Source organism: Capricornis sumatraensis, chromosome 1 (genome assembly GCF_032405125.1).
Source record: "Capricornis sumatraensis isolate serow.1 chromosome 1, serow.2, whole genome shotgun sequence".
NCBI classification, from domain to species: Eukaryota; Metazoa; Chordata; class Mammalia; order Artiodactyla; family Bovidae; genus Capricornis; species Capricornis sumatraensis.
The window spans coordinates 21,782,235-21,803,823 of record NC_091069.1 but is presented as its reverse complement, the minus strand read 5'-3'; positions in this window follow the sequence as shown (position 1 = coordinate 21,803,823).

The following is a 21,589-nucleotide window of genomic DNA, read 5'->3' as shown; positions in this document are numbered from 1 at the left end:
GACCTGTTTTCTCTATTCTAAGCTCCCATTTCTCCAGAAGCATTCTGTCTCCTAAGGAATTCAACCCCCGCATGTGCACACCCTACAAGTAATTTCATCAGAAATAGAAAAGTTACATTTGAATAAAATGTAGTTTTCAAAGAGTTTAGCCTCACTCTTAATCCAGTCTACTGATTTCATTTCCTAAATCATCAATTCTTTCTAAGTTCTGATAAAAATATCTAATCTGAATGCTTTTCAAGGAACATAGAAATTCACTGGGAAGCTGATTTAGGTCATTCTTATATGATTTAATTGTCTGACCGATACTAGAATGTGCAATGACCTTTTAGAGTTGGAATACCTGTGAATAGTCTGACTTATTTATATTTTGCTTTCTTTGTTTTACTGTGGACTTCTAAACAATATTCTTGGTTTCAGTGATTATGATGGTACTGAATTAGCCCATTTAATTAGGTGGAGAATATTGAACATTTTTAGTTAGTTTGTGTTTTTAGTCTTTCGTTGGGCTTCCCTGGTGGCTCAGATGCTAAAGCACCTACTTGCAATGCAGGAGACCTTGGTTCAATCCCCTGGAAAAGGAAATGGCAACCCACTCCTATACTCTTATCTGGAAAATTCCAGGGACAGAAGAGCCTGGTGGGCTACAGTCCATGGGATCCCACAGGACTGAGCAACTTCACTTTAGTCTTCTGTGTAACCAATCAAGGAACTGGCACAGAATTTGCACAAGAAATACTTCTGAGCACTTGCTATTCTGGCTTATTGCCAGGAATATACATTATAATCATCGATGGAGATTTCAGCACGTAAAATCCCCTCTTCAAGCCCTAGAGCACCTGATGCATCATGTGGAGTTGAAGTCAAAGTTAAATCTATTGTGTCCTCAAGGATGAGGATGGATAATGACTATTCCCCAGTGGAGCAGGAATCTGCTCTCAACTCAGGGACTGCAGCTCACAGGGAACAGCAATTTGTACGAGAAACAGGCACATACAAGTTCAATTTAAATATAAAGAATAGCATATCTGACTGACTGGAGAGTACAGGATGTTTTCAAGAAAAAGTGATGTCCTAGCACAGTTCTGAGAAATAGGATTTACCCAGATGAAAACAGGAAAAAGAAAATTCCAGACAGAGAAAACAGCATAAGCAAAGATCCAGAAGAGAGAGGAACCTTGAACATTTGGGGAATTTTAAGTAAAAATTGTTAATAATAGGATACCATCATGTAGGTCTTGAAAACCATGTTAGGATTCAGATTTCATCCTTATTGTACAGAGCAGAGTTGTAAAAGAAAAGTGAGGTCACTCAGTCATCTCCGACTCTTTGCAACCCCATGGACTGTAGCCTACAAGCCTCCTCCGTCCACGGGATTTTCCAGGTGTTGTAGCCACAGATTCTGGGAAACAAGCTCACTCAGAAGGACAATGGAGATGGTGGAGTGCAGTTTATTACACTGGCAGGCCCAAGCCAGAGTCTCCTCTTAGCCAAGGAACCCGACCATTTTTTGTGAAAATCTTATATACCCTAAGTGTACATGCTTAAACCCACCTCCCCAAATTCCTTGAAACTAGTCTGGACAAGGTAAAAAAGAGATATGAACAAAGTTAACCCATAATTCATGTGTCATAAGCCTAGATAGTTAAACAGTGGACATTTATTAATAAGCTTGTGATCATATCCTGATAAATAGAATGGTATTTATGACTTTGTTCTGTTACAGAGATAATTAGCATATTCTTTTAGGTGATGGAGAGTTCAAGTACAAGTCCTGAGGCTCTATTACCCAGGGGGTCTGGTTTCCCATTGGTGTGCCACTTCTGTAGACACCGGGAACAAAGTTCAGAGTCCACTGGGAGGGTGGCCATGTGTGTAGCCTAGTGTTCACAGCCTGGCCTGAGACGGAGTCCAGCTCTGTCTGTTTCCTCCTTCACAGGCACGGGTACTGGAGTGGTTGCCATTTCCTTCTCCAGAGGATCTTCTGGATGCTTTACAGTCTGAGCCATCAGGGCAGAGTTGTAAAGTATAAAAATATAAACCTTGAAACTATACACACCTCACATGGCTTACAAAATCTGAAGCTTTGGGCAAGTTACTTAAACTCTCTAATCTTCAATTTTCTAATCTCTTGATGGTGGTGGTTTAGTTGCTAAGTCTTGTCTGATTCTTGCAACCCCATCGACTGTAGTTTGCCAGGCTCCTCTGTTCATGAGGTTCTCCAGGCAAGAATACTGGAGTAGGTTGCCATTTCCTTCTCCAGGGGATCTTCCCGACCCAGAATTCAAATCCGGGTCTCCCGCATTGCAGGCAGATTCTTTATTGACTGAGCTACAAGGGAATAAGACTAATAATACTAAACTTTCCTGTAGGTTGAGAACAAAATGCTATTAAAATTACAAAAAAAAAAAAAAAAAGCATTGCTTTCAGGACTTTCCTCCTAACAGAAGGCCATTCTCTGTCCATTTTCTTCTTCCTCTAACCATGAGCTCTTATACTATAGTCACCCTGTGGCTGGGAAGCCATAGCCTGGAAAAGAGTAAGGCAAGGACACAGTGACCATTAGTGTGTGGAAGCCCCAAAGAGTTATAAGCACATGTCCAGTCGTGACATGATTGCTGTGTTTGGGAGATGCCTAGAGGAAGATGGTCCCAGGCTTGTTAATTAGCATCAAGATAAGAGGTGTTGGTGGGTGTCTCTGTGATTCTTGGTCTTTTGTTCACGGTCATAAAACGATGGCTGCACAGCAGCCTCATAAGGGAAGGAAGGAGCAGCGGCAAAAAAAAAAAAATATGTGTGTAGCCCTTTTCTCCACAGATTTCCAGTCTACAAAGAAAGTCTTTACAAGAAAAGTTGAAAACATATACCTTTATATCTCTCTATTCATCCAGCCCACTTCATCCTCACATGAGAGAACTAGGGTTACAAGACTAGATTCCACCAAACAAAAATATTACAACTGAGTGAAGCAATTTTCTCCCTTCCTCCCTTTCATGCCCTGCTACTCATCCGATGAGCAAAAATCATTTTTGCTTTCAGTTAGCAAGGAAGAAAATGAAAAATGGCTGCTCAAAAGCAAACAGCACTATCTGTCAGGATTAGAGTATAATGAAAGTCCTGGGGAGTTACACATGGGATGGTCAGCAAGAAGCAGTGAGCCAGGGCTTAATAAGCAGAAATCGAGTCTAAGTAGGGACTTGACAAGGACCATCTTGATTTGGGGAAATGGGAGAAACAGTGCAGAAATCTTAAGAAACCCAGATCAGTGAGGCCAGGAAACTTATACATTTTATAGAAAACTAAAGGAGATCAGTCCTGGGTGTTCATTGGAGGGACTGATGTTGAAGCTGAAACTCCAATACTTTGGCCACCTGATGCTAAGAGCTGACTCATTTGAAAAGACCCTGATGCTGGGAAAGATTGAGGGCAAGAGGAGAAGGGGACAACAGAGGATGAGATGGTTGGATGGCATCGACACAATGGACATGGGTTTGGGTGGACTCTGGGAGTTGGTGACGGACAGGGAGGCCTGGTGTGCTGTGGTTCATGGGGTTGCAAAGAGCTGGACACAACTGAGGAACTGAACTGAACCGTTTAATGACAAAGTAGAAGAAATATGAAATAGGACTATGGAACTGACATGCAAGTAAACCCCAAATATTCAGTGGGATTTGCTAGTCGGTTACTACCTTCTTGCTTGAAACCTGCTTGGCAGTTAGTATGGGGCAAGGGTACCTGCCAGGGCCCTCTGCAGTCCAGACCTGGCATATTGAAAACCATCACACACCTCACTGGACATGCTGAGTGTGTGTTAGTCGTTCAGTTGTGTCAAGCCTTTGTGACCCCATGGGCTATAGTCCGCCAGGCTCCTCTGACCATGGGATTTCCCAGGCAAGAATTCTGGAGTGGGTAGCCATTCCCTTCTTCAGGGGATCTTCTCAACCCAGGGATTGAACTCATCTCCTGCATTGCAGGCGAATTCTTTACCACCTGAGCTACCAGGGAAATTAGCATAGTGAAGCCAAGAAGCTTGGAGAAAAAATTTTAAAAAATAATAATAATCTCAATCTTACAACCTCTTTATTAAGAACAATAAAAGTTTTAAGATCTCCATTGACAACAGAGAGCTGGAAGGTAGATCATTTTAAAATGACCTCTGGCTGAGTAATATTTCACATATTTAAAAAACTTTGCAAGATGAGTCACACTCCTTGATATCCTCAGTTATGAGGAAGTTGGTACATAATCCTTGAGTAAACACTAGTGGTCTGACCTGGTGGATCATGGTTATGGCAGCAGCAACGACAAGGATAGGGAAGAAAAAGGTCACAGTTTGTTGTTATATTGGAGCAGGACTTGGAGTGTGTGTTCGCGTGTGTGTAAGAGAGAGAGACAGACAGAGGCAGAGAGAGAAACAGAGAGAGAGAGAGAGAGAGACTGATGACCCATTGAGTGCCTACCCTGTGTGAGGCCCATGAAGGATATGTTATATGTTGTTCAGACACTAAATTGTGTCCAACTCTTTGTGACCCCATGGACTGCAGCATATCAGGCTCCTCTGTCCTTCACCATCTCCAGGAGTTTGCTCAAATTCATGTCCATTGAGTCAGTGATGCTATCTAACTACCATATCCTCTGCTGCCCCCTTCTCCCTTTCCCTTCAATCCTTCCCAGCATCAGGGTCTTTTCCAGTGAGTAGGCTCTTCATATCAGGTGGGCAAATTTATACACCTCATCTCTAATCCTCTTCACAATCCTGTGAAGTCATTTCCATTATCCCTATTTTACAAAGGAGAAGGAAATGGCAACCCACTCCAGTATCTTGCCTGGAAAATCCTATGGACAGAGGAATGTGGCAGGCTTACAGTCCATGGGATCACGAAGAGTCAGACATGACTGAGCGACTTCAGTTCACTTACTTTACAAAGGAGGAAATGCATTCAAAGACCTTTCCATCCAAACTTTCCATCAAGTCTGACAGCCAACAACACAATGGAGCATCAGATCCATTGAGGGCCAGAGCCCATGTACTCTCTACCTTACCCCCATCAGTGCTGGGTACAGTCTGGCATTTATAATGATGGAATATGCAGGTGTCTGATGGACTAAGCCAGTGCAAATCATAGTCCCACCAACCAGACCAACCAGGCTGGGATGCTCTCCTTCTGAAGAGTGACATTTTCCAGCCCTGCATCCTTCTCCATTTCCACAGAGAAAAACAAAACTTGGTTCTGTATCTGGGTGATGCCTGCTATGTTTATCTAAAAGAGATTTTCCTCAGCAAACTCCACATTAGGCTCCTGCCTCCTTCCTTTTTTCAATCTCCTTGCACCCCCAAAACTACTATGATTTGGGAACATCACAATAAATTAAAGCTAGATTGATGTGAACCTAATCAAGTACCTAAATAATAAAAGTTTTTCCATGGAATCCATCTAGAAAAATTGGTATTTATTTAGTCATATAATCAAAATATTTGATCTATAATACTACTTAGGTAAATTACTTAGTAAATTTACTTAGGTAAATAGATTGGTGTATCATATATAGAATAGTATGTATACTATAATACATGCTATATGGTAAATATATTGAATATATATATAGTTAAAACACTATTTCTGACTAGTTATTTTGGACACATATTATGAAATGATATCAGACAATGAAAAAAATCATCCTTTATTCCCTTGGTCTACTAATGTAATTGCTTCAAGATCTGAGCATTTTCTCTGTTAGATTGTTTCCAAAATCATGTTCTTATTTAAAAATTAAAAATTAAATTCATTAAGCACACTAGCCTAGTCTTCTGTCACCTGCCCAGAATTCAGCTCCTAAACCTCTGAAGTTGTCCTCTCCAAAACCACACAGAAAAGGAAAATCACTTTCCATCTCTCACCTACAGATTAATCCTCTTTAGAGACCGGTTTCATTTAAACTTCAGGATATGGTAGACCACATGTGTATGTGTCATCTCCAACTCTTTGTGACCACATGGACTGTAGCCCGCCAAGCTCCTCTGTCCATGGGATTTCCCAGGCAAGAATACTGGAGGGGGTTGCTGTTTCCTCCTCCAGGGGATCTTTCTGACTCAGAGATTGAACCTGTGTCTCCTGCATCTCCTGCATTGCAGACAGATTCTTTATCAGTGAGCCACAGAGGAATCCCCACTAGACTGTATGACCCAACTCAAATAGAAGAGACTGGAGATATACTAGTCTCCTGTTTGATTTTTAAGAAAACCCAATCTAAGTTGCTAGTTTTGTTTATGCATGTTCCCATTCTAACTGGGTTCTATTCTGATCTTTAGAAGATGCATTCATTCCTCAGGAGTGATAAAACTTGAACAAGAATTAACTAAATATTCATTGTTGTTATTTGGTCACTAAGTTGTGTCTGACTCTGCAACTTCATAAATTGCAGCATACGAGGCTTCCCTGTCCTTCCCTATCTCCTGGAGTTTGCCCAAACTCATGTCCGTTGAGTCAGTGATGCCATCCAATCAACTCATCTTCTTCTGCCCCTGTCTACCCCTGCCCTCAAGTCTTTCCCAGCATCAGGGTCTTTTCCAATGAGTCAGCAATTCTCATCAGGTGGCCAAAGTATTGGAGCTTCAGCTTGAGCATCAGTCCTTCTAATGAATATGCAGGGTTGATTTCCTGGTTTCCAATCAAACCAGGATTAACTGGTTTCATCTCTAAACTAAAAACATTATGGGTATCAAATAGCACCCATACAGTTTTCTTATGTGAGTTATAAGAAGTGAGTTTGCCCAGGAAATCTTTCTGGAGGCCACCAGTCTGCTTTATGAATGTTTTCTGATTAGGGGCCTGGCAGTCCCAAGCCACCTTCGTACAGCCGTTTAAAGATCAGCAGAGTTGAGGGCCAAGATATATGCTTCGTAACCCACTAGCCAACCAGACCACCCCCCATGCATATCTATAGGCCTTCTAACACCATGGCCTGACCCTGCCTGTGAGAAGATAGTTAGGGACCCACCTCCTGAACTTTCCTGCATCCCCTGGTCCAGTAATCAGTTCAGTTCAGTTGCTCAGTTCAGTTCAGTTCAGTTGCTCAGTCATGTCTGACTCTGTGACCCCATGAATTGCAGCACACCAGGCCTCCCTGTCCATCACCAACTCCCAGAGTTCACTCAAACTCATGTGCATCGAGTCTGTGATGCCATTCAGCCATCTCATCCTCTGTCGTCCTCTTCTGCTCTGGCCCCTAATTCCTCCAAGCATCAGGGTCTTTTCCAATGAGTCAACTCTTCGCATGAGGTGGCCAAAGTATTGGAGTTTCAGCCTTAGCATCATTCCTTCCAAAGAACACCCAACTGAGCTCCTTTAGGATGGACTGGTTAGATCTCCTTGCAGTCCAAGGGACTCTCAAGAATCTTCTCCAACACCACAGTTCAAAACCATCAATTCTTCAGTGCTCAGCTGTCTTCACAGTCCACTCTCACATCCATACACGACCACTGGAAAAACCATAGCCTTAACTAGATGGACCTTTGTTGGCAAAGTAATGTCTCTGCTTTTGAATATGCTATCTAGGTTGGTCATAACTTTCCTTCCAAGGACTAAGCGTCTTTTAATTTCATGGGTGCAATCACCATCTGCAGTGATTTTGGAGCCCAGAAAAATAAACTCTGACACTGTTTCCACTGTTTCCCCATCTATTTCCCATGAAGTGATGGGGCCAGATGCCATGATCTTCGTTTTCTGAATGTTGAGCTTTAAGCCAACTTTTTCACTCTCCTCTTTCACTTTCATCAAGAGGCTTTTTAGTTCCTCTTCACTTTCTGCCATAAGGGTGGTGTCATCTGCATAGCTGAGGTTATTGATATTTCTCCCAGCAATCTTGATTCCAGCTTGTGCTTCTTCCAGCCCAGCGTATCTCATGATGTACTCTGCATATAAGTTAAATAAGCAGAATAACTATATGCAGCTTTGACGGACTCCTTTTCCTATTTGGAACAAGTCTGTTGTTCCATGTCCAGTTCTAACTCTTGCTTCCTGACCTGCTTATAGATTTCAAGTCAGGTGGTCTGGTATTCCCATCTCTTTCAGAATTTTCCACAGTTTATTGTGATCCACACAGTCAAAGGCTTTGGCATAGTCAATAAAGCAAAAGTAGATGTTTTTCTGGGACTCTCTTGTCTTTTCCATGATCCAGCAGATGTTGGCAATTTGATCTCTGGTTCCTCTGCCTTTTCTAAAACCAGCTTGAACATCTGGAAGTTCACAGTTCATGTATTGCTGAAGCCTGGCTTGGAGAATTTTGAGCATTACTTTACTAGTGTGTGAGATGAGTACAACTGTGTGGTAGTTTGAGCATTCTTTGGCATTGCCTTTCTTTGGGATTGGAATGAAAACTGACCATTTCCAGTCCTGTGGCCACTGTTGAGTTTTCCAAATTAGTTGGCATATTGAGTGCAGCACTTTCACAGCATCATCTTTCAGGATTTGAAACAGCTCAACTGGAATTCCCTCACCTCCACTAGCTTTATTCATAGTGATGCTTTCTAAGGCCCACTTGACTTCACATTCCAGGATGTCTGGCTCTAGGTGAGTGATCACACCATCGTGATTATCTGGGTCATGAAGATCTTTTTTGTATAGTTCTTCTGTGTATTCTTGCCACCTCTTCTTAATATCTTCTGCTTCTGTTAGGTCCATACCATTTCTGTCCTTTATCGAGCCCATCTTTACATGAAATATTCCCCTGGTGTCTCTAATTTTCTTGAAGAGATCTCTAGTCTTTCCCATTCTGTTGTTTTCCTCTCTTTCTTTGCATTGGTTGCTGAGGAAGCCTTTCTTTTCTTTTTAATTTTGTTAAATAAATTTATTTATTTTAATTGGAGGTTAATTGCTTTACAATATTGTATTGGTTTTGCCATACATCAACATGTATGTGCCACAAGTATACATGTGTTCCCCATCCTGTACCCCCCTGCCTCTTCCCTCCTGGTACCATCCCTCTGGGTTGTCCCAGTGCACCAGCCCCAAGCATCCAGTATCATGCATTGAACCTGGGCTGGCGACTCGTTTCATATATGATATTATACATGTTTCAATGCCATTCTCCCAAATCATCCCACACTCTCACTCTTCCACAGAGTCCAAAAGACTGTTCTATACATCTGTGTCTCTTTTGCTGTCTTGCATATAGGGTTATCGTTGCCATCTTTCTTATCTTTCCTTGCTATTCTTTGGAACTCTGCATTCAGATGCTTATATCTTTCCTTTTCTCCTTTACTTTTCACTTCTCTTCTTTTCACAGCTATTGGTAAGGCTTCCCCAGACAGCCCTTTTGCTTTTTTGCATTTCTTTTCCATGGGGATGGTCTTGATCCCTGTCTCCTGTACAATGTTACGAACCTCCATCCATAGTTTATCAGGCACTCTATTTATCAGATCTAGTCCCTTAAATCTATTTCTCACTTCCACTGTATAATCATAAGGGATTTGATTTAGGTCATACCTGAATGGTCTAGTGGTTTTCCCTACTTTCTTCAATTTAAGTCTGAATTTGGTAATAAGGAGTTCATGATCTGAGCCACAGTCAGCTCCTGGTCTTGTTTTTGCTGACTGTATAGAGCTTCTCAGTCTCTCCGTCATGTCCAACATTTGTGACCCCTTGGACTGCAGCATGCCAGGCTTCCCTGTCCACCATAGATGGCCCAGTATAGATGCTGCCTTACGGTCTGTAGAAGGAATGCTTTATTTACAGATTTCCAAACTGTCCTTTATCAAACTATCACTACCACGGGGCAGTGAGGACTCCTGGGCAGAGCTGGGGCTTCAGAGACACACAGACTGACCTAAGTTAGAAGTCAGTACCAATTTTGGGGACCTGGGCCACTCAGGCTCTCTGAGCCATCATTCCCGCACTTGTGGGGATGATCAATAGCTACCAGATGAGGATTTTGAGAGGGCAATTTCTTAAATGTTTCCCCAAATTGCCAGATCATAAAATTCACCTGGAAAATCCACCCTGATTCAAGAGGATCTGGAATGTTCTCCAGAAACACTAGGATTTAACAGCGTGTGTAGAAAACATGAAAATAACATACAAATGTGAAACGTTATGTGCTTCTCACAGGAGAATGACCACCCTCTGGTCCATGGTGCACTCCCTGGGTGGAAACCCGGAATGGAGCTCCCTGCGGCCTGAACACAGCTCTGTGCTCCTCTCCGTTTCACAAATATCAAGCCTCAAAAGAAGCACAGCAAATTGTGTTATTGTGAATGAAAACCAGTGGTTAAAAAATTAAATTACTGAACTGTTTCAATCAGACAGAGAACATCTCAGGTTTACAATTGGCCACTATCGGAGTACTGTTTTTAAACGCAGTGTTTGAGCCTCTTGTTCTTCATTTCTTTATCTCTTTTAGAGTAGACTTTCTTCCTCTCCCATTCTCTGAGCTATATATTTAACACCATTAATAAATCTTTTCAGTTTCATGCACTCATCAGATGAGCCTTCATTTGAAGGGTGTTTTCCAAAAAAAAAAGTCTGTCACGCGGGTCCTTGGAGCTGCAGGGAAATTTTGAGAAGAATCACCAGGTGGCGCTAGAACCCCATCACCAGGCTGCCTAAGGGCTGCTGGCGGTAGGAGGGTGTTTATCCTCTAGCTGCTGATGGGTTTGTGCTTCCTCTCTGTATCTTCCATCCGGACTACTCCGTGCTGCTCAGTTTCAAGCATGAGGATTACCTTTTACCAGCTGCAGGAGCTGCTCCCCACTAGGATGAAAGAAGAGATTCAGGTTTACTAACCAAGGAGTATTTATTGAGAAGCCAGTCATGTGCCTGGCTCTGCCCTACCTCCTGATGTAAAATCCAGTATTTTGCTTTGAAAAGGAATGTAGAGTTCCCGCACTATTAATATTATTTAATAGAGATACTGATACTCAGAATCAAAAGTTTACCTGACTAATGTGATTCAGAGACTTAATCAGTTCAGTTCAGTCTCTCGGTCCTGTCCAACTCTTTGCAACCCCATGGACTGCAGTATGCCTGGCTTCCCTGTCAATCACCAGCTCCTGGAGCTTGCTCAAACTCATGTCTATCGAGTCGGTGGTGTCATCCAACCATCTCATATTCTGTTGTCCCCTTCTTTTGCCTTCAATCTTTCCCAGCATCAGGATCTTTTCCAGTGAGTCAGTTCTTCACATCAGGTGGCCAAGTATTGGAGTTTCAGCTTCAGTATCAGTCCTTTCAAAGAATATTCAGGACTGATTTCCTGAGAGTCCCTTGGACTGCAAGGAGATCCAACCAGTCCATTCTGAAGGAGATCAACCCTGGGATTTCTTTGGAAAGAATGATGCTGAAGCTGAAACTCCAGTACTTTGGACACCTCATGAGAAGAGTTGACTCATTGGAAAAGAATCTGATGCTGGGAGGGATTGGGGGCAGGAGGAGAAGGGGACGACCGAGGATGAGATGGCTGGATGGCATCACGGACTCGATGGACATGAGTCTGAGTGAACTCCGGGAGATGGTGATGGACAGGGAGGCCTGGCGTGCTGTGATTCATGGGGTCGCAAAGAGTCGGACACGACTAAGCGACTGAACTGAACTAATATTAAAGTGGTCTTCCAGTTCCAATAGTGTCTCTTTAATGCTCAGTATTACCCCAAAGAAACTAGAGGGTAAGCCATTTTAACTTGCATATTAAGGCTTTCTTCCAGGTCATGAAATAGGCAAACCATTTGTAGATGCTCCAAGACATATGCTAATTGATGGATGAGTAAACTGACTCTATTTCCTTTTATTCTGTTAGAAAAGGGTAATTATTTTGATCTATCATTCTCCCCATTTTATTGTCTTTGGGGATATGTTGAATTTTAAACTGAAACCTAAATTTTAAAATAAACAATGAAGCTTCCAGCACTTAAATAATCACCTCTTGGAAATCACACTTAAGTGTTTCTGTTCTTAGCAAGTTATGGTTATGCTGACAATCAGAACCGTCACTTGTGCATGCATACTAAGTCATGTCCAACTCTGTGCAACACTATGAACCATAGCCCGCCAGCCTCCTTTGTCCATGGACTTCTCCAGGCAAGAATACTGGAGTGGGTTGCCATGCCCTCCTCCAGCATGTCTTCCCAACCCAGGGACCGAACTCACGTCTCTTACATCTACTTGCATTCACAGGTGTGTCGTGGAGACGTTTAATTTTTACACCATGGAAATATTTTGAAAAGCATGCTAAGACCATCACATGTAAAGTTTCATTCATTTACTCCCAAGCTCTGTGACAAGTGGCTTCTCTGTGACAAGCATCGCTCTCCTTTGAGAGACACAGCAAGGAACAGGGGGACAGAACCTCTGCCTTCACACAAGTGCGCATTGATGGGAGGAGACGGATAATAAACAATTAAGAAGTGAAATCATCGTATCATTTGTCTAATGAGAGCTATGGAGAAGAAACAAAGGAGCAAAGGAGAACAGGAAGTACTTGAAAGGGGGATGCTTTATTCTATTCTAAATGACTTGGCAAGGAGAGACCTCACAGATATAAAGGGTACAAACAGGAAGGACATTCCAGGCCAAGGGAATAAGTGCAAACCATCTAAGAGACGGACTTGCCTGATCTATTGGAAAAGAGCAAGGAAGACAGCGTTTGTGGAAGGATGTGAGCCAAGAGGACAGGCAGAGATGATTATTGCATCAGCTTTCCTTCTTTTGTTTTTCCCCAAAACCAAAGAAGAGATATTTTGCCTTAGTCTCAACACTAGGTTAAACTTTTGTGAAATAATTCATGGTATACATTTTGCTACTGTGGAATACACATAAAATGTCCAGCCTGCTAATCAAGCTTCAAGACCTGGTAACAGGGAAATGCTGTCATTAGAGAAGGGCTAAGGATTGATTAATTTTCAAATAATTTCCATCTCAGACTGAAAATTCCACCTATCTTCTGGAGCTGACACCCAAGATGGATCACCCAAACCAAGTTAACATAACAAATGAAAATGTTGGGGCACCTATAATTAATTACTGCCTAAATGAGATTCCCACCTTTGCTAAAGATAGCCCAGGACATATCAGGTCATTTATCTCTCACTTTCTTTTACTAGATTCGTAATTTCAACTTGCCTGCTGATTCCGCTCAGAACCAACCACTTGTCTTACACAGTGATTTCTTTTTCCTTCGGTTTTTAAGAGCATTATATGTAAGATATATGCAATTAAAGCAAATTATGAGTCCTGTGATAATGAGAGTTATCCTCTACTGGCTGAGAAGAACTGGTATTTAGAGATAATTTTGAAGTATATGATCTCTTTCCTCCATTTTATCTCCCTGACCTTCCTCATAACACTGTGAATTAGGTATTTTTATCATCATTATTATGATTTATATTTTACATGTGAGAAACAGTGGCCAAGGTATTTAAAAAGCTTTTCAATATTTTATTCCCTTTCAGAGTGACTGTTTTTGCAATTTGTTTCACATTTTTGTAGCCAACTTGGTCTTATTAACTATTTTAAATCCAGCAAAGTGTTCTGTGCCAGCCACAGAAAAAGAACAAAATAAATGTTTGTTACAGCTTCCTTAGTGGCTCAGCAGTAAAGTGTTCACCTGCGCTTCAGGAGATCTAGGTTTGATCCCTAGGTCAGGAAGATCCCCTGGAGAAGGAAATGGCCACCCACTCTAGTGTTCTTGCCTGGGAAATCCTGTGGACAGAGGAGCCTGGCGGGTTACAATCCATACGGTCGCAAGAGTCGAACATGACTTAGTGACTAAACCACCACCACCACATCAAGAATTTGTTGGATGAGGAGTTGAACAGCTCTTCATGGGAAGTTCATTTCTCATCCTTATTCCCTCACGTCCTTTGTCCTCCCCTCATAGCTCAGCTCAGATGCCATTCATTCTGGGTAGAGTCCCCTGGAAGTTCTTCCTTTTTCAGTATTATCTGTCCCTCCATTCTCTGAGCTATCTCTCTACTTTGTACATCTATTATATCATCGTTGTTTGTTACCAGAACTTCCAATTCTATTTATCTCAGCAAATAATCATTAAGAAAAGGAATTAGTTAGAGTCATCCTTCACAAGCCCACAGCTAGTATTATTCAATTGCGAAAAGCTAAACACTTTTCCTCTAAGATCAGGACCAAGACAAGGATGCCCATCCTTGCCACTTTTATTCAATGTGGTACTGGAAACCCTAGCCAGAGCAATTAGGCAAGAAAAAAATATGAAATGCATCTAAATTGAAAAGGAATATTATCTCTATCTGCTGCTGATGCCATATTATATATAAACCCCCCAAAGATTCCACCTAAAAAACTCTTAGAACTAATTAATTAATTCATTAAAGTTGTATATATATATATATATATATATATATATATATATATAATTTTATATTATTCAGCCTTGAAATAGAAGGAAACCCTGCCATCTCTGACAGTATGGGTGAACCCACAGGGCATTATGTTAAGCGAGAGAAGCCAGACAGAGAAAAACAAATACTGCATGATCTCACTTATATGGGCAATAAAAAAAAATTGAATTCATAGAAACAGAGAATAAAATGATGGATGCCAGAGGCTGGTAGAGGGGTATGGGAGAAATAGAAAGAAGGTGGCAAAAAGGTGCACATTTTCACATGAAAGCTGAATAAGATCTGAAGAGTAAATGTGTAACATAGTGACAGTTGATCATGTATTATATCTCTGAGATTTCCTAAGAAAGTAGAATTTATCTGGTTCTCAAAATAAATTAAAAAGATAAATATAAGAAGTGATGGAAGTGTTCATCAATTTAATGGGGATACTTTCACAATGTAGACACGGCAGTTCAGATGGTAAAGAATCTGCCTGCAACGCAGGAGACCCAGGTTCATTCCTGATTCAAGAAGATCCCCTGGAGGAGGAAATGGTTATCCACGCCAATATTCTTGCCTGGAGAGTTCCATGGGCAGAGGAGCCGAGCGAGCTATAGTCCACGGAGTCTCAAAAGAGTCAGAGCTGACTGAGCAGCTAAACACTTTTGTTTTTCACTTTCATACCTAATGTCAAATAGATCTGAATGAAGGTTGATAAAAGACTCATAGAAGAAAAAAATTCACTCATCATCTTAGGAGCCTATTAGAAGATATCAGAATCTGAAAAATAAATACACTGTGTGATAGGACCTGTAGGAGTTTTGGAGGTGGAGATGGGGAAAAGGCCAAAGAAGTGCCCAAGAGAAAGATGTAACATGTAACCCCTGCTCTTAAAGAGCTCACAGTCTAACAAGTTAGGAAGGTGTTCATTAATACAAGTACACAAGGTGGAAAAAAATAAGTGGTGAGTGTATAAAATAAGTAGAGACAAATTCTGCTAAAATTCAAAGGGTGGTACAATTAAATCTGGTTGTTGAGCTCAAGGATATATTGATGGAGGAAGAGAGTAGTTTGGATAAGTTCTGAAGAATTAAAAGCTCAGCACTGTACAGAGATATCACCTGGAAACTGGGGGGTGGGAAGTGGGTAAGGGAAATCAAGGTCTGGGGGAATAGGAGGAACAGAAGTGTGGTGATGAGGTCATGAATTCAGGGCTGGGGTATAAATAGAGTCTGGTTATAATGCTGAGAAAGAGAAAATAGAGAAGGAGTCAAATTGAAACTGTGGATTTCACCGTCATCTGGACACGTTTCTCCTGATTAAGGGACTATCTCTTCCAAAGTCAAAGAAGGTGATAACTCTGGTTGCAGATGAATGTTGTAGAAAGACAGGGGTATAGCCGGCATGGTGGAGATTCATTGGATCAAACTCCTACGGAGGGCAGCACATCACAAGTGGGAGAAGCAGATCTGATTTGGGGAGTTCTTCGATAGAGTCCTTGTCCTACCACTCAGGCTGCACCCTTGAGTGGTGTCTCTGAGCCTGTTTCCATGCTTGTATGATGGAAATATTCACCCTTGCTCTACACAATGATTCGCTTTCTTAAGTGCTGATCTTCATAACAGTTCAGCAGAATAAATATCATTATTGCCAAGTATACAGTTAAAATTGAGTTATCTAGGGCACACAGCTTCTAGAGTCCCTCAGTTCAACCTCCTCCATGTACCCTTGTGTTTATTCACACAAACAAAATCAATCTGATATTCCCAAAGTTCCCTAAAACATAGTGCAGCCCTTGATCAGAAGGAATGCACACTTGAATGCTATCTCCAAGCCCCGTCCCCCTCTGGAAGTGTTTTCTTCATTCTATCAAGGACTTGGATTACACAGACACTCAACACATAGTTGATGATTTGCTCTGATAGGAAACAGATTATCTAAGATGAAATGAATAGTTATAGAAGAATGTCTGTGTTTGTAGATGTTCTACATTTGTAGAATCTGTGAAAATATTCACATGTTATGGCTGTTGATTGCATCAAACTCCAGGAGTTGGCAGCTACTTTCCAAGTATGGGAAATACACCTCCCTCATAGGTTTCTTAAGAGTTTTATTTTTTTTTAACTTTTTTTTTCCTTTTTTAATTTTTTTTTTTATTTTTTAAATATAAACTTATTTATTTTAATTGGAGGTTAACTACTTTACAATCTTGTATTGGTTTTGCCATACATCAACATGAATCTGCCACAGGTATACACGTGTTCCCCATCTATGAGCTTTAAATGATGAATGTGTGCAGAGCTTATAGCATAGTCCTATAATGGAATAAGTGCCCATCGTATATTACTGTAGTTGTCAGGATCAGCACCATTGTCACCATTTTTTTTTTTTCTTCCTAACACCATGGTGTAATCTCCAGGGCAGATGTGATTGTCCCAATTTTACATCCCTTGAGACTGAATACTTTGGCCACCTCATGCAAAGAGTTGACTCATTGGAAAAGATCCTGATGCTGGAAGGGATTGGGGCAGGAGGAGAAGGGGATGACCGAGGATGAGATGGCTGGATGGCATCACCGACTCGATGCACATGAGTTTGGGTGAACTCTGGGAGCTGGTGATGGACAGTGAGTCCTGGCACGCTGCGATTCATGGGGACACAAAGAGCCGGACACAGCTGAGCGACTGAACTGAACTGAACTTCTGCCTTGCTTCTTTACCACTGTGATACCTGGGAAGCCCAGTTTTGCATCAGGGGGAACCAGAAGGCTAGAAGGAATGAATGGCTGCATTTACAGATATGCAACATGAACATCACTTTATGATGCAACGGTCTCTCCTTTGCCATCTTGTCTCAGCCTATCCATGGAAGATAATTCTTCCATTTGGGAAAAAGGTTTGCAGAAAGAAAAGTTAATGAGCTGAACCATTTAAATGGATAGATCGGAAAAATATTGTTCCTTTTGCATGTTACATTCTTGCCAGGAATTAAATAGCTGATTTTTTGAAGAATATCTAGTTCACTAAACGTAGTAGTTTCAAATGATAAAGTTTAGAGTCATACCAGTTACAGTTAATGTTAAAAGAAGAAGATGAGAGAATTAAGGCACAATGTTAAACTCTCTGAGATTGGCTCACCACCAAATTTCCCTCATCAAAATAGCAACTCTAAAGAGATACAAATACCATAGCCCTATGTCATGAAGCATAAATTATTCTATGAAAAATTTTACATTTAAGTCACCTTCTCAATATGTTGGAAGTTCACTAAGATTACAAATGTTCAATTCAGATTTGAGTTGCTAAAGAAAATAAATGTTTATATAACAATTGAGGGAAAATCTTCACACTATGTGTACAATTTCATCTGCTCAAAGGTCATTCACTCTTTACCTACCGCTGATCTACAAAGCACACCAGTTTCCATAAGAGAAATCAGGTTCCACCAGCAATTTTCTAGATTAATGAGATAAAAATTCTGATGATCGGAGCATGAATGTAAAACTAAGATAAACTAGTATCCGCTACTGATAAATATTTAACAGATGTAGTCCAAATCCCTCTGCCAGCTGGAGGAGGCAAAAACGTTCTATTTCACAGCTCGGATATAATTATTGGCCACATTTCTCCAAGCAAAGACAGTGACATTGGCTCACTCCCCAGGAGAATTTTCCTCTGCTCTTGGCACTGGGATTTGCTTTTCTTTAACAGATTGCAGCAATATACCCTTCACTTGACCCACTCTAATCATTCACAAGATACCTGGAGCCAAACCATGTATGAAAAGTAGAAAAAGAAAAGGCTGTCACAAACTGGGTTTGTAAACCCACCAAAGGATTATGGAGAAATGCATGTATTCCAGGCATCACTTAATACACCTGTCTGTATATCAAGAGTAGATGGGATTAGTCTGACAAACAATCATTTGAATCAAGTCGTTCATTCAAGACTTAGAAGAACTTTTACCCAGACCCAATTTTATCTGATCACTTTTTTGGACAAACTCACAGCCATCATTATTCCAAGTGTTTTGCCCTTTTCACTCCTTAAACAGATTGTGTGCAGAGAATTTTCCTAAACATCACCACTGAGACTCCTTCCAATAACGACTGACTCATCATTTGGATTCCCAAGCAACTGTTGTATAATAGGACCAGGATGTTTTGACCACGTGCCTTGACCTGACCGTTTTGACCCAAGGGATGTTTTGGTCCAAAAATGCATTCCAGAGCTTAGGTGGGTAACACACTCCAACCGTGTTCATTTCCCATTTCTACTCTTTGCCTGTGTAATCATTTTCCAAACACTGTTACCAGAATAATGTTTTCTAAAACCCTAGTCTGGTCATGTCATTCCTCTCCTTAAAAGCCTTCAATCACTGACTTCCTATCACCAGCAAAAAAGCAATACCACTTTCTAATCCCACTTGACCTGCCTTTTCTCATCTCCACTTCTCCCTGCATAATCACCCCCAGCCACCAAGCTCATCCTGAATGTATCATACATGAATTTCTGTGGTTTTCCTTGCCCAAGGACCTTACTCCAGAAGTGTTTTCAAGTCTCATTCTTCCTTAATACAAAGCAGCTTTCAAGATGCAAGTCAAGTACCTCTGCATCCAAGAAGCTTTTCTCCCATCCAAGTACTAACCAGGCCCAACCCTGTTTAGCTTCCGAGATCAGATGAGATCGGGCGTGTTCAGGGTGTTATGGCTGTAGACCCAGGAAGCATTTTCTGCCAACTCAAGGCCTTGAACTCCCCCTACGTCTAAGCACATGGCCTATCTGTTATAGACATTGTCTTACTATTGAATGTATGCTTTTATTGATGAGTACATAGATGTGGCTATCTCACCAATTATTGAATCAAGCTTATGCTGTATTTATTTGATTTTATTAATTTTAATTGAATAATAATTTCTTTACAGTATTGCACTGGTTTCTACCAAACGTCAACACGGATCAGCCATAGGCTTACCCATGTCACCTCCCACTTGAACATCCCTGCACCTCTCTCTGCATCCCACCCCTCTAGGTTGTTACCGAGCCCCACGCTGAGGTCCCCAAGTCAAGGGTGATATAGGTGGGAACCTGACGCAGAATGATGACAACGACAGGAGGACCCCATCAGACCTTTTCCCTTCTTACTGAGTGCCTGACACAGAGCTGCACAGCCCTCCAAAGAGGACAGAAGGGCCTCTCACAGACAAGAGGGTGCTGGTTTACTCTCCAGCTGAAAGTGAAAGTGTTAGTCACTCAGTCATGTCCGACTTCTTGCGACCCCATAGACTGTAACTGTAGCCCACCGGCCTCCTCTCTCCTTGGGATTTTCCAGGGAAGAATACTGGAGTGGATAGCCATTCCCTTCTCTAGGGGATCTTCCCAACCCGGGGATTGAAACTGGGTCTCCTGCATTGCAGGTGGATTCTTTATCATCTGAGCCAAGTCATCTCAGAGTGCACAGCCCTGTGCCTGCCTGCCATCCAGCCAGAGCTCGTTGCTTTGGTTTAAGGAATTCTGTAGAAAGAGAAGACATAGATAAGGATAGACAATTGATTAAACCACTATCCCCCATGGAACCTGGCTTTATAAGGATGAAGTTTAATGGAATACTAACTTGTAGAATATGTGTATGATAACTTTATTAAAAGTCTTATGAATAATCTTATTGTGATCCAAACACCAACACATCCATGATCCAGAACATCATTTGTTTGTTTCCTTGTTTATGATCTCAATAATTATTTACTGAGTACTTGCACTGAGCCTGAGGACACATAGGAAAGGTGATACTGTCCTTGCTCTTGAGGAATGCCCTGTAAACATTTTAGAGATGGAAGAGCTAAAGCTGGTTGGCCTGGACTCCAGTTAGGTCCTCGGATCCCTACAGCAGCCTTCTTTCCTCTTTATGCTGTTCCACAGCCCATGGCCAGGCAGTGACCGCTCCTCCTGTGTTTCTTAAATCTTGTCCGGATGACTGGCAAGGTCAGGGTAAAAATACAATGTCAGGCTCAATGTCCTATTTTCTATACAACTTGGAGGAGGAAACCAGGGGAGTAACCTTTCTGAATTGGGCGGAAACCCTATGATTAAAGTCGCTTCTCAGAGACAGTTCCTGGTCACAGAGTTTCTGGACTTTTCCCTCCCAGTTTGCATTTCAAAACGCTTCTTTCCGCTGGCACTTAAGCTCAGTAAGACCTCACAGTTTCCCTGGGATGTGAGCCAATTTGATTACCTCTTTTTTCCAGGCTTGGAAGCTGCCATGCCATAATCCCTTTAACCTCTGCAAAGCCAGGAAAAATGTGACAGTGAAGGCGATGAACATACTTGTGAACATATTCCCCGTTTAGGTTTTGAGGATTTATTACATGTTTACAAAGAAGAAAACAAAGCTCTGTCACTTTCAGCCAGTGCTATCCTGATGCGCTCTGAAAAGCTCATTCCCCACTTCTAACAGGAGTTAAGAATCCTTAGGAAAGTGGCCCTGGACTTTGTGAAAGCAACTCAGACATGTTTGCCTACTCTGCTCTTCCATCCCTAGTCCATATATTTTGATCTTTAGCATCCTTACGTGTTAGTCACTCATTTGTGTTGGTCACTCAGCTGTGCCCAACTCCTTTCAACCCCATGGACTGTGGCCCACCAGGCTCCTCTCTTCATGGAATTTTCCAGGCAAGAATATTGGAGTGGGTTGCCATTCCCTTCTCCAGGGGATATTCCCCACCCAGGGATTGAAATTGGGTCTCCTGCATTGCGGGTGGATTCTTTAGCATCTGAGCCAATTCTTCTCAGAGTGCCTGGCCCTGAGTTTTGACTTTTAAAGTTGTTTTATTTTTTTAAATCATTAATTTATTTGTTTTAAGCTACGCTATGTGGGCTTTTGTCTAGTTGTGGCGAGTGGGTTTATGGACTTATTGCCATGGCTTCTCTTGTTGCTGAGCACCAGTTCTAGGCACACAGGCTTTAGCATCTGCAGCACATGAGCTCCGTAGCTGTGGCTCCCAGGCTCTAGAGCATAAGCTCAATAGTTGTGGCCCCTGGACTTAGTTTCTCTGCAGCATGAGAAGTCTTCCTGGTCCAGGGACTGATCCTGTGTCTCCTGCATTGGCAGGTGGATTCTTTACCACTGAGCCACCAGGGAAGTCTCTAAGCTGACTTTCATGTCTCTTCCCATCCATTTTTGATCAATGCCCTGATAAAGACCGGCATGATGTCCATTTGACTTTGGTCTTTGAAACCAGCATTCAAA